Raw genomic sequence first — 17,157 nt, forward strand, 5'->3', positions numbered from 1 at the left:
CTAACCCCCACATTGCTTTTTCTCCGAGTGGAAGCCGAGTTTGCTCGCGGGTGTACATCCAAAGGGCGTCCGTTTCATGTCCAGTTTACATCTGAATGTCCTACGTCCAGTGGATATCCCTAGGATGTTCGTAAGACTTCAATTTCGGATGTTGTGGAAACATCCGTCTCGGAAGTCCTACAGATATTCTCAAGAGTTAAATTTCGGTTAGTTTCGTTTAGTAATTTTAGCTCAATGTCATTCCGTGCGAGCTGATAGAATTCCATGAGCAAGATGTCGTTCTTTAGAGAGTCTATAGAGAAGTCTAACGACACTAGTGCTTTTGTACGGAAACCTCAGAAAATTTGAAAAAATATTCTTTTTTTTAACGTGTCTAACTAACATAGAATCAGTATTTTGCTTTGAATCAGTGATCTTTTTCCTTTAACTGTCTCTAACAAACACACAACCAGTATTTTGCTTTGAAAATAAAAATACACACAATGTGCACACAGATCATAAACCCCAGACATATATTTTTATTATAATTCCTTATAGGAAAATTAACCTTTTATTTATTAACAAGAACTAACTTGATCTAATTTCTACTAAATGCGGAGTACGCAGGAAAGTTAATCGTTCATTTATCAAACAGAAACCAACCTAACCTAACTTCTATCACCTTCCACAGAATGAAATGTAACCGTAATTTTACACATTCGGAAAACGTTGTGAGAATGTTGACACAGGGCGTTCCACTTTGTAAAGAGGACCTTTCTAGGACATTTAAAGATCTTAATGAGAACGTAGAATCTCCGGACATACGTTCTCCGGACGTACATATGACGTTCGTGTGCTATTTGGGAACCGGTCGCTATGGGACCAGAAACCTGGCTGGATGAACAAATGGCTGGTTAATCCGAAATTATATGTCAATATATTAAAAAGTATATTTATCGTTATACGCGCTATACATAGGTATATACGGGACCTAGACAAATTTGAATTTATTTTAAAATTAAATCCAGCGAATTTGTCAACTCTCAATCAAAATGTGGCTCAATCTAAGCGGAAACCGATTAAAGCGGAACCGGATAAGTCCATTGTATTTTAAAAGATAGTAGGGCTGCTTGAATAAAACGAAAAATTGCTTAAAACTATGTCAGATTTATTTCTACGTTGCGGTAGTAATGTCTTAATGTTATAATATGCCTTCGTAACGAGGTTTAGCACACGCATATCGGAAACAATCTTTAATCGAAAGACAAAGTCATTGTCTCAACCTCACCTCTGTGTTAGGAATCGTCTGAACTTTGCAATATGGACTATGTTTTCCGAGAATTCCCGAAGAAATCTTATTGACAAATGATAGCTAGGTATAGTATAAACTGAAATGTCGGTATGTCATTTTCAATTATTAATTTCAAATACCGATTCGGCATTCGTAACGTCAAACAACTGGTGTCTAGAAGGGGAAACCTTTTACGCCATGCCTTGAAGCTTGTGCGAAACGAATCGACTGAACAACTCACTCTACAAAGTTACTTGTGTAATGCTCCGTTGCGAATTTCGATGCAAAGTGAAATGGTCCTTACCTGAAAAACAACGTGCGAGAGATTTTCATCGTCCCTGTCCAATGGCTCCAGGAGTTGCAGTTTCTTGCCGTTCAACTTGAAACGTGGCTGCCTTCCAGGAAAGATCAGTTCCAGCGTAGTCTCGTTATACGGGTCGCCAGATACCGGAAGTTCCTCCGGTACGGTTTTCTGATTGATCGCTGAAAAATTGAAAGCCCGTGAAACGATTGTTCGGTGATGGTGAAAAGCGATTTATCCACAAGAAGCACACCAGTGGGCGAAACATATTTGTACGTTCGATAAAAAGCATTGCACTTCTAGTAGAGTTTCTACGAACGTCCCATATTCTCCCTTTGACAATACCATATACTCTTTTAGCATGTAGTGACCTTTTTTACATGTATTAAAGATTAAGCAGAACAAGCAATAAATAAATATTTAGTTTAATGTTTAATTGAATTTAATATATACAGGGTGGGGCAATAACTATGTCCATTTTGAATATTGCCATTATTTGTAATAATATGAAAAAATGATATGGACAAAACTTACACAGTATAGAGGGGGGCATATTGTGACACAAATATTTTCTGCGTGGGTGAAGGCATAGAGGAGATCGCAAGGTCATCTCTATTTTTTTTAATGGAATGCTATGGTTTTTTTAAGGTCATGCAAGGTCAAATGTGGTAGTAAAATAAACATTCTTACATTACAGGAGATTCTAGCACACGCTGTATTATTTCATAGAGGACTTTATTAAAGAATGTAATATTAAACGTTCGCCAAATGATGTGGTTACAGCACGACGGGTGTCCAGCACACTATGCTCAGAGAGTAAGAGATGCATTGAACAAACTTTACCCAAATAAATGGATAGGACGTGAAGGATTAGTTTCTTGGCCACCTCGTTCTCCAGATTTAACCCCATTAGATTTTTTCCCTGGGGAGCATTGAAAAATGCTGATTATCAAGAAGTACCCACTACACCAGAAAATATGAAACAACGGATAATTTCAGGTCTGGGTTAGGTAATGTAAGAAAGTTTATTTTACTACCACATTTGACCTTGCATGACCTTCAACGATAGCTCGTCGAAGTCGTCTCAACACCTGCTATCACATCGCGATCAAAAAACATAGCATTCCATTAAAAAAAATAGAGATGACCTTGAAATCTCCTCTATGCCTTCACCCACGGTGAAAATGTTTGCGTCACAATATGCCCCCCTCTATACCGTGTAAGTTTTGTATATGACATTTTTCCATATTACTACAAATGCCGGCAATATTCAAAGTGGACATAGTTATTGCCCCACCCTGTATATTTGAAAAATGAGATGATATATTATACATACATGTAGGTTTCAGTTACTCGCATTTAACTAATTTCTTAAATTACAGAAGAATGTCTAGAAAGTTGTGTAGTGTACGATACATTGAAAAGTCTAATAACGACATTTTGTAAACTGAAAGTACTATTTAGAAAAAAAAAGGAAAAGAGTAAATTCAAAATAGCTTTATTACAATTTGCGTATAGTTTCTGCTCGATTAACGACAGGGCATATGAATTATTAACGTTATTGGAATTATTCATAAGAGCAGGCTAAACTGAATAGGGTTGTTCGGAAGGCACGCATAATGGGATATTAACTGGAAAGGATTGACGGCGCCGACCTGGACCGATGTAAATCGTAAATTGAATTAAATCGTGGACTCACCATTTCCTCGGCTCTCCTCGATATCTAGAATAATATTGGACTGACCGGACTCCACCTCGCACAAACCTGAAACAAATGAACAAAAGCCTCGAGTTAGATTAATATCCTCCATAAATTCTGCTCTAATACTATCGTCGAAGGAAAGCGCAGTTTAGATTTTATAATAGCGCTACATTATAGTGCGCGCGTATAAAGGTCTTTCTAGACTGTTGTTACCTCATCCCATATAGATGTAAATAGAGCTTAACGATCCACGGGATATTCTAAGTCAGTCTACCCTTTTGCCAAGCGATGTTTCCCGTAGAAGGGAAACGTAATTGCCTGTTTTAAGTCATTCTGACATTTGGCTAATGCATCGACTAAACAACTTTGATATTTCGAGCAATCGTTTTACACAATGCACATTTATTACCTTAGAAACTGTACTCTAGAGGAAACGCAAGTCTTTGTTATGTTGCGAAATAATGCGATAGTCGTAAATATAGATTCCTTTCTACGGTTCAAATAATTTTTTAATCCGTACATTGTACTTCATTAGATTTTATATTCATTTTAATAATGTATAATTTTTATTATTATTATATTTCTATTGACCTTTAACTAGAGACCACTCGTCTGAGAGACGAATTTGAATTATTCTTTCATTATTACCACGTAGTAGAGAGCTTTGGAAACTCTTAAGTTTGAGTACCTTCAATTTACAGTAAATGGCACTCTATTTCGAACACGATAACGAAAGATAGAACGAAGTATTTCTTTATCTTTGAGACAAGTGGCTTATAGTTATCTAAGGGTTCAAATTATATGCTTTTACAAGTAGTATTATTATATTAATACTTTTACAGGACTCTTTTCCTATCTTCCTTTATCTATCTTCTTGTTTGTCAAGTAAATTCGTGTTACTTCACAAAAATCTTGATGACAATGGTAAAATTTTTAACTCACTTGTTGTGCTATACAAACATAATGCTATGGTATAAATATAAATCAATCTATTTGAGTCCTTCCATTCTCAAATTAGATCGTAATAACGACCTTGATTTCGACGCTTTCAGTTTGGATACATTGAACAAATTTTTTTGAAGATGCACGGACAAGTGCGAGAAATCTGTCAAACCGGAAATGTGACTCAGCAATGCAAAACGTCCAGTTTGCGGACGCCGTAATCCCGTTAATCTTTTTCTCCAAAGTATGAGCGACAGTTTACATTAAGCACCATCTGTATGAAAGGCTTCGTAAACTCGTCGGTATTATATTTTCATCTTAGCCTCACTACTGACAAGAATAATCGGCATATAGTAGTAATTTTAATCCAGTTAGCGTAAACAGCATTGTGCTTTCACTCAGAGAAGATTTAAATCAATTTAAACGGTCAGCGTGTTCGAATACCGAGACCGATTCACTTTATAGATTAGCTACGAATTCATAGGTTTCAGGAATGTGTTGCGTCGAGCAATTACGGAATCATCGGTGTAGAATATATTATAAACAAATACATAGAAGATATAAAATATAAAGATTTTAGAAATATAAGAAATATTGCATTGTTCAATACAGTAGGTGTAATAATTGTATGAATAATAATAAAATGTTTGGGTAATCATTTTATTTCACTTACTGTATTGTTTAATAGAATTCCTTGAATATAACAAAAAGTCTTAATAATTACGACTACGTAAACTACTCATTTTTCTAGTTATTCAGTCTTTTACTAAATGAATAAATTGAAAAAATAAAACAATAGTTATTTACAACATTGATTTTAGAAAAACTCAATTGTAAAAGACAAAGGTATAAATTCACTAAATTCAAGATTATATTGACACGTAATTTCTTAATTAGCATTGCTTCTAATCTAAAAAAGTTAATAATAAAAGATTGATAACATTACGTTAAAAAAAAGTATAAAAGTAAATGAAAGTTGACAGTGTAAAGTTTGACTAATAATCTTTGAATCCGTGTTGTAAGTTAGTGACCAACAGTATCTAATATAATATTTCGCCAAAATTCTGCTAAAATAAATGTTGAACACCTTAGTGAATTTCCAATAAACGACAACAGCCGCACTAAAATGACTTGTGTCATTACAAATAACAATACGATGTTCAAATTCAAACAGTTTAGAGTTTAATGGGATCGTTAACGTAATTTCCGAGCTTAATATTCAAGATTGACACTGTTCACAAATCCTTTTTAACTCTAAAACTCATATTTACTGTTACTTTATTATAGTTACAATATCGACAACATAATTATCTACCATTCTAAATATTTATCCTTATTATATTGTCGTTCTTACACAATTAAAGCATACGTAACTGTAAAACATAGTGAAGCAATAGCTTCAAGCAAGGATTACCAGATTTTCTGCTATGTTCTGTACTAAAGGAATCCCACAATGTATAAACAAATGTTTCGATTCAAGATTTTATAAGGGTCTCAAAATGAGAATTTCGAAACACATGCAATGTATTTAACAAATGGCGTCCGTAAACATAAACTATTAAACGGCACCTGTTTCAACGGGGTTAGCAAACACATTCACCGTTGGGAACCGTTAAATGCCGGTTGTTTGGCAAAAGACAAGCGGTAAAGGTATAGCGAAAAGATATATCGAGGTGTAAACGAACGGTGACCGGATACCCCTTTATCGCATTCTGTATACCTTCCTTAAGGAGTCATACTCAGTCAGGAATTTTCAAAATATCGATTTTTCACTTTCTACATTTTCTTTAAGTACAACATCTCGAGAATATTCTGTGCAAGTTTCAAGTTAATTCAATTAAAAATGACAGAGTTACAGGCGTTAAAAAATGAACATTTTATATAAGTGTAAGCTTGACTTGAAACTTTAAACGCGTTTTTCTCGAAACTACATTTTTCAAATCGGTGATCAATATTACTCAAAAACTACTGTGTCGATTTATATGAAGCCTTTTTCGCCTTATTTCGAATCAGAAAAACTTGTCTTTGAACGAAGGATTTTTTTGTTCGCTCCATACTTTTTTTTTAATTGACCAAAAACGAGTGATTTTTAGGTGAAAATCGCACTTTTTCATGAAAACGTCCGCTATTTTGTTCCTAATCAATATTTCAAAAACCCCACGTTCAAGGACAAGATTGGTTCTTCCATCACATAAATCTTACTGAATTTTTAATTTCAAATGAACCGTTACGAAGTTACAGTGATCACGGCAGACCACTTTTTCTGAAGAGACATCCAGGAAATCGCTCACCATTTATTTACCAATAAATATTTTTAAATAAAAAAATTACCTTATAATCTAGAAACTGCAATCTTTGAAACACAAATATATTTTTTGAAAAAGGTCATACAGTTTTCGAGAAAAAAATTCCTAAAGAACACTGTTTTTTCGGCCTCCTGACTGAGCATGACCCCTTAATAATTCACGCGAGGCGCAGCGCACCCTCGAACCGTGCGCCTTATGAGTGTTCTCACCTGACACTGGAGGGTCAAAGGGGGGATCTATGAACGTAGAGAACACAAAAGGCACATCGGCTCCGAACGAACCCCTGCCTCTTAGCGAACGATCTTTCTCCAAAAGGTTAGCTTCCAACGTTAATGGCCGCGCAGCAAACGAAGATGCACCGCTCCTCTCGAATGAATTTTATCCCAGGTAAGAAGCCGGATGACATTTGCCTTCTCTGTACGCTTTACCTACTTTGAACCAGTGCGCCGTATCCGTACCGCATCTTTAATGGACAATCTTTAATGGAGACCGCCGACGAAAACGTGTCGGTCTCTAGCTCGGAGAGTAGGTACGGGAGATCTGTACTGTTGCGAGTGAACGATGGTCGTCGAGTGTAGAAAACGGCGGTTTAACCGATCGAGAGAAGACTTAACCTCAAACGACTTTCGCCTATCTTTCTTGCTGCACGACATTTGATGTTTTCAGAAATATTGCTGAAATATCTCGTTATACCTTTTAACTTTGCTGTATCAAAAAGAGGGTCCTAACTTCGTGTCGTCGATTTTAATGAAACTCAGATACAGATACTCGAATGTTGTGAGTAATTTGCTTTAAAACTTATCCATGTGACTTAAATGTAAGTTATGTTTTCCGGTTTATTTGTAGGCGTGTAGTGTCGAGGTAACGTCCATGGTTTCTTTCGTGGCGGCTAAAGTTCAAATATGTCCCATCCAAGAATTTTTGGACTGTTTGGGATGTATTTGAAGTTCAAATTTTGAACACTACCCGTCACAGTAGAAACCATGTACGTTGCCCCAATACCTACGAATAATCAGGCAACATGACTTGTGTTTAAGTCACGCGGAAAACTGCAAAACCAAATAACTCAAAAACTTTCGAGTATCTGCCCTTATATTGAGGAGGGGTGGGGGAGTGATTTGTTAAGAAGAAGCCCATTACGTGTGCTAAAAGTTTCAATAAAATGGATGACTCGACGTTGGGACGCTTCCCTTGTGAGTGTATATGTACATACATACAGGGTGAGGTATAGGAACTTGATGACTTTTTTTAATGGAATAGCACTTTAAATTTATATTTTTCTATTTTCTTTTTTGTATTATTACATATGCACTGCCGTGTCACTTTATACATAAACATTATTCTAATCTACTTTGAAGATTTCTTATTACAGTAAATCATCCATGAGTGTTTGAAACTTTCTCGACGCTGACAAGAACAGGTCCCCAGGTGTAACGCAGACTTTTTAATCAGATTTAGCACAGTGATAGAGTTTCAAATTCTGAAACTAATGATATTTGTTTTAACCGTATATGACCATTATTTTATGAAATATTTAATATTCAGTGCCGAGGAGCCTTCGAACACTCATCGATGATTTACTGTACTATCTCTATGATTTCTCTAGGAATTACGGCAATTTCATCCCTTATTCATTGTTGTAACTCTTCCATGAAGTTGCTCAATTTGAAAATCTAGCAGAATTCTACGAAAATTTCCCCAAAATATTCCCAAAGCTCGTGTCCTGGCTGAACAGCGTGGATTCCGTTCGACAGCCGTTTTCACATTTTTAATATTCTCTGGAGTTCGTACCGTACGAGTACGACTCGGTGGCTTTCCTTTAATGCAGAATCACTCTACCGAAAATTCTCTGTCCATAAATGTATTTCTAATAACAATTTTATTTGTATTAAAATTTTAATAAAAGCGGGATATCATAAGCCTACATATAAAAAGGTGATAAATTTCATTAAAATTTATTTTAAGGCTAGGGACTGAGCCATGACGGGGGATATTAAAATGTATATGGAAAATAGTCGCTGCATTTTAATGACAGATTCACCATCGTTAAGAAAGGTTCCCATTACCTGTAATATTCCTAATACTATATTATTCCCAATATTACAAAATTAAATTATTCATACTGTTGGTACTGGCTTTGCGAACAAATAGTGAAAGAAATATCTTACAATTTCCTAAAAATCGATTGCATAAAAAACTAATCTGCCTTTACATATTTCCAGTTTTATTATTCAGTGAACATCATAATTGGATTTGGTCTAACTTCTCCTATCATTTTAAATGAAAGAAGAAAAACAGAAACATTTGGAAACTTAAGAATATGGAATGTACGCAATATTAGGAATTGGATTTTTACGATTTATTGTAGGAGCTCATATTTCTTGCATGCTAAAAATTGTCCAACTTTTGTTAAAACTATCACCTACAATATAACGTGCGTGGGAGCGGAAACAGAAATTTGAGTACATAATATCCCTAATAACTAGTATTCATGATTCAGAAAATAAAAAGCAGTAAATATCAGACTACGAACACAGTTTCCCGACGTTATTATTCAAGAACTTCTAAATGTCTTCTATATTTCAATCAATGAAAACTTTACCCGAGCAAATGTAAAATAAATCGCGATTTAACATTCGGCGTACGATACCGATCGTCGCGTTCCAAAATCCATGAAATTCCTCGAGCATGTTCGCATAAGCAACAGCGTAACGGCGGTTCCCCGATTGTAGTAAACGCCCCCCTCCCCAACCCCTTCTCACGGGCGAATTCTTTCCACGGAAGAAAGGTGAGGCTACTGTGTCTCGAACTCTGGCCATTTCTTGGAAAGCGGCTGCTTTAGAAAGTGACATACTGAAGGGGCAAGCGTGCCGATCGCGACCCATATCTCTCGCCCGGCAATACAGCAGTGTATATCACGCGCGCCTTATGAACTGCGAATGGAACCGTAGGCGAGCGTTGCGTCGGTGGATTCCTGGGCATCAACATCGTTTAAGGGGTCATGCTCAGTCAGAAATTTTCAGAAAATCGATTTTTCACTTTCTACAGTTTCTTTAAGTACATCATCTCGAGAATAGTCTGTGCAAATTTCAAGGTAATCCAATTAAAAATGACAGAGTTACAGGCGTTAGAAAATGAACATTTTATATAAGCGTAAGCTTGACTTGAAACTTTAAACGCGTTTTTCTCGAAACTACATTGTTCAAAACGGTGATCCATATTTCTCGAAAACTACTGAGTCGAGTTACATGAAACCTTTTGCGCCGTATTTCAAATCAGAAAAACTTGTCCTTGAACGAAGGATTTTTTTTCGTTACATGCTTCTTTTTTTAATTGACCAAAAACAAGTGATTTTTAGGTGAAAATCGCACTTTTTCAGGAAAACGTCCGCTATTTCGTTCCTAATCAATATTTCGAAAAACCCCACGTTCAAGGACAAGATTGGTTCTTCCATCACATAAATCTTACTGAATTTTTAATTTCAAATGAACCGTTACGAAGTTACAGTGATCACGGCAGACCACTTTTAGTGAAGAGACATCCGGGAGATCACTCGCCATTTATTTACTAATAAATATTTTTAAATAAAAAAATTACCTTACAATCTAGAAACTGCAATCTTTGAAACACAATCACATTTTTTGAAAAAGGTCTTACAGTTTTCGAGAAAAAAATTCCCAAAGAACACTCTTTTTTCGGCCTCCTGACTGAGCATGACCTCTTAAGGGTGGAAACCGAATTTACGAAGGTCCGATAGAAAAACGCGTCGCCTGCATCGCGGTTACCCAACCGGGCAAGCCTTTGTTCGCCACCGTGGACCGCGGTGAAAAAATGTTTCATGGCAGTTTATAATCTCCGGTGATTTATCGAGAGGATTTCCTTAGGTACGTAGCGTTACTTTTATGACTGTATCGATTTTATATCCCCGCGCCTGCACACACACGCACACGTACAAGGCTGTCGATGTTTACGAACACGGTCCAAGAGACCGAAGGGGCCGCTGGGTTCCCCGTGAGATCGGTATAGGCGGCGAGGAACGCGATGAACGACTGTGTGCGCACTGCGCAAACGCCTGGTACAAAGTACTTACGCGCGAGAGACTGGCGTATAGATGGCTCCTTAAGACGGATAAAACGTACACCCCGTCGCAACGATTTCATGGCGACGGATAGGAAATATTGTTGTGCCCGATGCACGCTGGAAATGGTGGTTCGATTGCTGCCGCTTATGTATCGGTGTTCGTACTTGGCGAAACTAGCGCGATTGTAAAGAGTTCATTTCCTTGTTTTTTAAACCTTTCGAGACTGACAGGACAATACGTCCTGAGGTAACTTCTGCAATGTCTGCTGAAATACATAACCTAAAATTCAATTGTTTATCTTTATGAATAAAATTTATAGAGAGAAAGAGATGCATGAAATGTTCAACTGTCAAGGTCGAAAAACGGACTAGAACCGTATGTTCAAGATATAGAGTGGGGCCCTGTATTAAATACTTTTCACCTTACCATTCATATTATAATTAAGTACCTTATTCTATTAACCATTTGACTTTGTTAATTATTTCGTAAGATATATCGATGAATAAACTTATTTCCCAGTTGTTATAATTTCTTCTGTCACTATTGAGATCTATTGACCGGACAATGTCGAGGAATTATGTTTTAATACATATTATAATTTGAAATAATATTATATATGCCTGTATGTTGTATGATAGATTAAATGTCCCTAATACTGCCACTTTATTTATTTTACTTAATAAAAACATAACGTACGAAGAAATGTGTACTGAAGATTGTATTATTAACCCTGTCTAACCGGAGGATTCCATTTGGAATCGTCAACTTATTTAGCATTTATAGTTCAAGTCATGAATCTGAAGATTCAATATGGCGTCGTATCGTATAGTATAATTTTTTGCCGTTAAACGGAAGTTGTCGAAAATATCATTCGGGACCCGAATACGTTACGGGACCCGACATCTGTCGGGATCCCGGCCGCTCTCACCCGACTTATCCCGACCTGACCCGATCCCGAAATGTCGGGTACCCGCACACCCCTGCTGATTAAGTATATGATAAGATTACTAAAGTTATCATATAAAAATGAACAGCATTTCAAAGGCAGATTGTATAAATAAATGTAGATCGAATAATTAAAATTTCATTCGAATTACATGCTACATCACTCGTACAAAATTCATCACAAAAATGTACGTCTTACAAATTTCCAACGGCCTTCACTGGTTTTCCTGTTCAAATACCATACAAATTCTGTCGTGAATCAACAATCAATATAAATAGAAAACACGTTAAATTACCGAACACGATAAAACTTCGTCTATCATCCGAACGGCAAGAACCACTCACAGCACGTTAACCGCGTTCCGCAAAGTACACCGTTGCTAAAATCACGTTCAAGGTATGCACCGTGAATCAGTGTAGAATCTAAATTACTCGATGATTTTCATTCGAATCCGAGCGCGTGTATATTAATTCAATCGTAGAAACCGTACGCCCATTCGATCCGGGTATGTGTTATTTGCCGGCCGTATCGGTGGTAATCAAAGTTAAGCAAAACACGGAACGATTCACGGTTCGCGGCCGGAACACGAGTCAATCTAGAATTCGTATCGGTGGGATTGCATTAGGGAAATGGGCGTAATTTCTAGTAATCGCGTTGCGGTGTCGGTAATTGCCGGGGCACGGGCATTAAATGCGACTAGGATGTTTCTCTTTCTCATCGGGGTGGAGGGGGGGAGGAAGCACGCGTGTGTGATCGGTATTTGCGTTCCCAGTTGAAACGATTGGTGCCGCTGATTGGACACTTGGGGAGAGGAGGTTCTAGGAAGCCGGAAACCGACGGTGCAACGGTTTCCACGGTAGCGAGCTCGACGCAGAAAGGAACCAAACGCGTTGCCCAAGCCCCGTCACGTTTTCAGCCACGATTCTCACGGTATCTAGCTTGACTATTTAAGGGGTCATGCTCAATCAGGAGGCCGAAAAAAGTGTTCTTTGGGAATTTTTTTCTCAAAAACTATACACATTTTTCAAAAAATGTATTTGTGTTTCAAAGATTGCAGTTTATAGATTGTAAGGTAATTTTTTTATTTAAAAATATTTATTGGTAAACAAATGGAGAACGATTTCCCGGATGCCTCTTCACAAAAAGAGGTCTGCCGTGAACACTGTAACTTCGTAACGGTTCATCTGAAATTAAGAATTCAGTAAGATTTCTGTAATGGAAGAACCAATCTTGTCCTTGAACGTGGGGCTTTTCGAAATATCGGTTAGGAACAAAATGGCGGACATTTTCCTGAAAAAGTGCGATTTTCACCTAAAAATCACTCGTTTTTGGTCAATTAAAAAGAAGGTATCGAACGAAAAAAAAATCCTTCGTTCATTGACAAGTTTTTCTGATATGAAATAAGGCGCAAAAGGCTTCATATAAATCGACAAGTAGTTTTCGAAAAATATTGATCACCGATTTGAAAAATGTAGTTTCGAGAAAAACGCGCTTAAAGTTTCAAGTCAAGTTTACACTTATATAAAATGTTCATTTCTTAACGCCTGTAACTCTGTCATTTTTAATTGGAATATCTTGAAACTTGCACAGAATATTCTCGAGATGTACTTAAAGAAAATATAGAAAGTGAAAAATCAATTTTTCGAAAATTTCTAACTGAGCATGACCCCTTAAAGAGAGTTGTGCACCCGGCCGCAACAATTGTCGGCACACGGCCAGATTTCCGTCTCTCCTTTCATCCAATTACCGTACAGTATCCCCCCCACAGTTTTCCCCTATCCCAAATGGCACTCTTGCGCGCCCTCGAGTCTCACCTCTTACCGCTTATCTCGTAACGCCTAAATACAGCCTTCCGGGTGTTGTCACGCTAAACCGTTGGGATTTATATTAAAGCTAATAATAGCGCGATCCCTGCAATTACCAGCCTCGCCGAGTGTCCGTCCGGTGACCGGTATTATCGCGGTGGCGTTTTAAAATGCTCACGACCGTCGTACGTTTCCCTCCGTTCGTATCACTTTCATTGTGATCCGTACGGTTACCTGGTGGTACAGCCCGTTAGTCTGAAATGTTGAAGATAGACGGAGCTGATACTGTGTGAGGTGGAGAACGGAATAGGGACACATGACTATTACGGTCTTAAAACCACGTGGTTGGGATTGAACGCAAAAAAGAGTTTTGCTTTGTTAATTTGTTAATGGAACATTTTGATCGTGACGGAACCAGTCAACAATTGAGGTAAAAATTTTATGATACTGAAAATCCTAAAAGGAGACTTGTAGCAATGACTTTGATAGACGGCGGAGTACAGTATAGGGATTTAGAAGATGAAAAACGCATCGAGTAGGTCAGCTTCTAAGAGGATTACATCTACCTAGGAGCCCAAAGAAGACATGCAAGTTCAGAAACTTTCTTTGTGGAAATTATGCAAAATATTTTTCTACTAAACGATACATCTTTTAACTATATTTTCCTCAATTTTAATGAAAAAATATTAATTAATGGATATATTGTTTTTGATATAAGTCACATTTCTTGTAAAGCTGGCGGATATTCCCCAGCTCCAATGGTGTATCTGAAAACCAAAAACCGGCTGGATTTTAAAAATAAATGAAATTTAGAAGCCGGTGAAGATCTCGGTCTTTTAAATTTCTCATGTAAATTTCATATTTCCAATTCAAACGGTGGCCACTTTGGAAGAAAATGCAATGTTAAAAATTAAGAGATTGTGACCGACTTCTAAATTTTAGTTATTTTTAAAATTCATTTTGTTTTTAGTTTTCAGATACTTGATCAACTAAAGACAGATTTCCATATTTCCCCTCTTTTCTTTCATTTATTCATCCTGCTTTTCCAAGCCCTCGTCGAAGTTTGTTCAAAAATGCATTTACGAGGAATTATACATAAGGATCCAAACGGACCTACGCTTTGCTGTTTGCAGTACCGTCAAAATCTTACGTCTTCGAGGGTTAAAGAAAAATTAAAGCAACCATATAATTACTCACCAGCTTTTGAGGCAACACCACGAAGATACAGAAGCACGCATAAGAAGCACCAGAACCACGTAACCGTTGTCCTTGCCTGAAAAAAGCCGAATATAACTTTAACATTGAATCACATATTCAAATTAATATATGTATACTTAATAGGTACGTCTGAAATTATTGAATACGTGATTTAATTACTAATTGTTTCGTTTTGAATTACGTTATCTCAAAGACACTTAATTACATGTTAAATTAGCAATAATAAAGCGGAAATAACGCCAACGGAGATACGAAGGTAGACAGATACCACGAGTTGTCGGAGTGTAGATATGTATATGGTGCGAACGATCTCGATTAAAAATATGGATAATTAGTGGTGGCTGGCTAGACGCGTACGTCAAGTTTACAGCGCAATCATCATATTCATAAACCGTAGACTTAATGATCGTTACTAAAGATGATCCCAAGTTGTTGGAACTTCCAACAGCTAGTTTATGAAATCATCTTCTGCGTCAAAAATTTCACAATATCGTACGAGGATTCGAGAAAACCAAAATGTACAGTCTTACGTTATTTTTGACATATATACAGGATGCGGCGAAATGAAAAAAATATAATTTAAATACAATCTATGACCCATTACCGTTTACTTGGCAAAAACAATAATATTATTAAATATTCATCTATAATATTAATCATATAATATAATATTGTGTATAGACAACAGATTTTTATATTTACATAAATTTAAATGCTATTAAGAAATTAAGAGGCTGTTCTTCTGTTCAAAAATTCTAAACAATATTTTTCTTGTTCTTTTTTATACATATCATAAGGACCTTATGTTGTACTTGTAATAGAGTTCATAAATTTCTTTAACCCCTTGCCATACCATTTAACTCGGAAGAATCCGGGCCCAAGCGATGCGCCCGAATGGTCGGGAAAGGAGCCGAAGCGGTGAAGGCAGAGTGTCATTCATACTTGGCCCGAGATTAAGACCACGAATTCGACTCGTGATATTTATGTTTGGTTCGAAATGTCGATTACGAGTCAGACTCGTGATAGGTTGGCTCAAAATTCTCATCATGAGTCAGATTCGTCAAAGTATAGCAAGGGGTTAAAAATGCCTCCAAAGTTATCCTACCATTTTTGCCCCATCATCGAGGCGTTATCCCTTAATTCACAATTTTGTGCAATAAATCGACATACAGATTGTGTATTTAAGCATTTATATCAGATGCAATTGAAGAAAACATAACTTAAATACAATGTTCTAAGTTTCTATTTCAATCCTATTTTTATAAATTTTCCTATAAGAAGTCTACAATAATACTACACTTCAGTTACGAGCGGTCTCACGCCAAATCGCATACAATCTGTGTAATGATACCTACATTCTGATTTTTTTAAACTTTCCGTATCAGTTGGTAGTCTTGAGAAGTTACCTTATAACAATAGTCAGTATTGTTTAAACAGTGTTTCAAGATATTAAATGTTACGCTTATGAAAAATTCAACTATCTAAATGAACTAAGACATTTTCCATTCCTTTAACATATTTCTGCATCGTTTCCGAATAACAGTTTCTTTTTAAAAGAATTTGAAAATTAACAGCTTGCTCCTTCCGAATATACAGAAAATAAATTTAACTGCATTTATCTATAAAGAGAAACATTTTCGGTTATTAATTGTGTTGCCAATTAAACATTGTTCCTCTAAAAGTCGTCTCTAGAAAATAAGCTCTTCGAAATGTTTAGAAAGAATCATATCGTGCGCGTTACACATGTCACAAATAAAAATGAAAGAATTATGTAGTATTCTCTCATCAGTGAAAGGCACAGTAAGTCCTCGATGAAAGCGACACAAATAACGGCGTTATTCCCACCACTGGGGAGGGGTCCCCTTCTGGAGGCAATCAAAACAGAGTAAGCAGACGCCAAGCAGAGACTCGGCTTCGTGCATAAAACAAACTTATGAGGAGCTGAAAACCTTTCCACCTTGCTATAAATGCTCTGAAGCAGACCCGAGTCCGTCGCACTTATGTAATCATTACTGTATCTAATTTTTCATAAGATTGAAAATCACCTATGTATACTAACCGACTAGCATTCGCTTACAAACACCATCAAATACAATGAACGAAGACGTTCCAAATACAACCCATTCAGAATCCACATGAAAACTCGAGATTCCAAAGTGCCAGGCGAGAATTTAATAATTTCGAAAATAAATCTGCATGAGAAAAGGGCAACGATCAGAAACAATGTTATTCTCGACGAGAGAGAGGCAGAGAGGACATCGGGATTCGAACGGCAGAAGGAAAAGTGATCGGCGTCTGTTGTAATTGCCGCCTCGCCCACGAATTATTCTTCCCTGGGTCCCATAGACAGACGCTCGCGACTTTCGAAAGTCCGTAAGTGTTTTCACGCGGCCAGGGGCGAATATAGATTCCTCGCATAGCCAGGCAGGGTACCGCGACCATGAATGCTTAACGAGGTATTACACGGAGGACATCCTCTCTCCCTCTCTCCCCCTCTCTCCCCCATCCCTCTATCCCTCTCTCCCCCTCTCTCACCCCACCCTCTCTCCATCTCTCCCCCTCTCTCCCCCTCTCTCCCATCTCCCC

This window comes from Dufourea novaeangliae, unplaced genomic scaffold (genome assembly GCF_001272555.1).
Source record: "Dufourea novaeangliae isolate 0120121106 unplaced genomic scaffold, ASM127255v1 scaffold40, whole genome shotgun sequence".
In the NCBI taxonomy this organism is placed as follows: Eukaryota; Metazoa; Arthropoda; class Insecta; order Hymenoptera; family Halictidae; genus Dufourea; species Dufourea novaeangliae.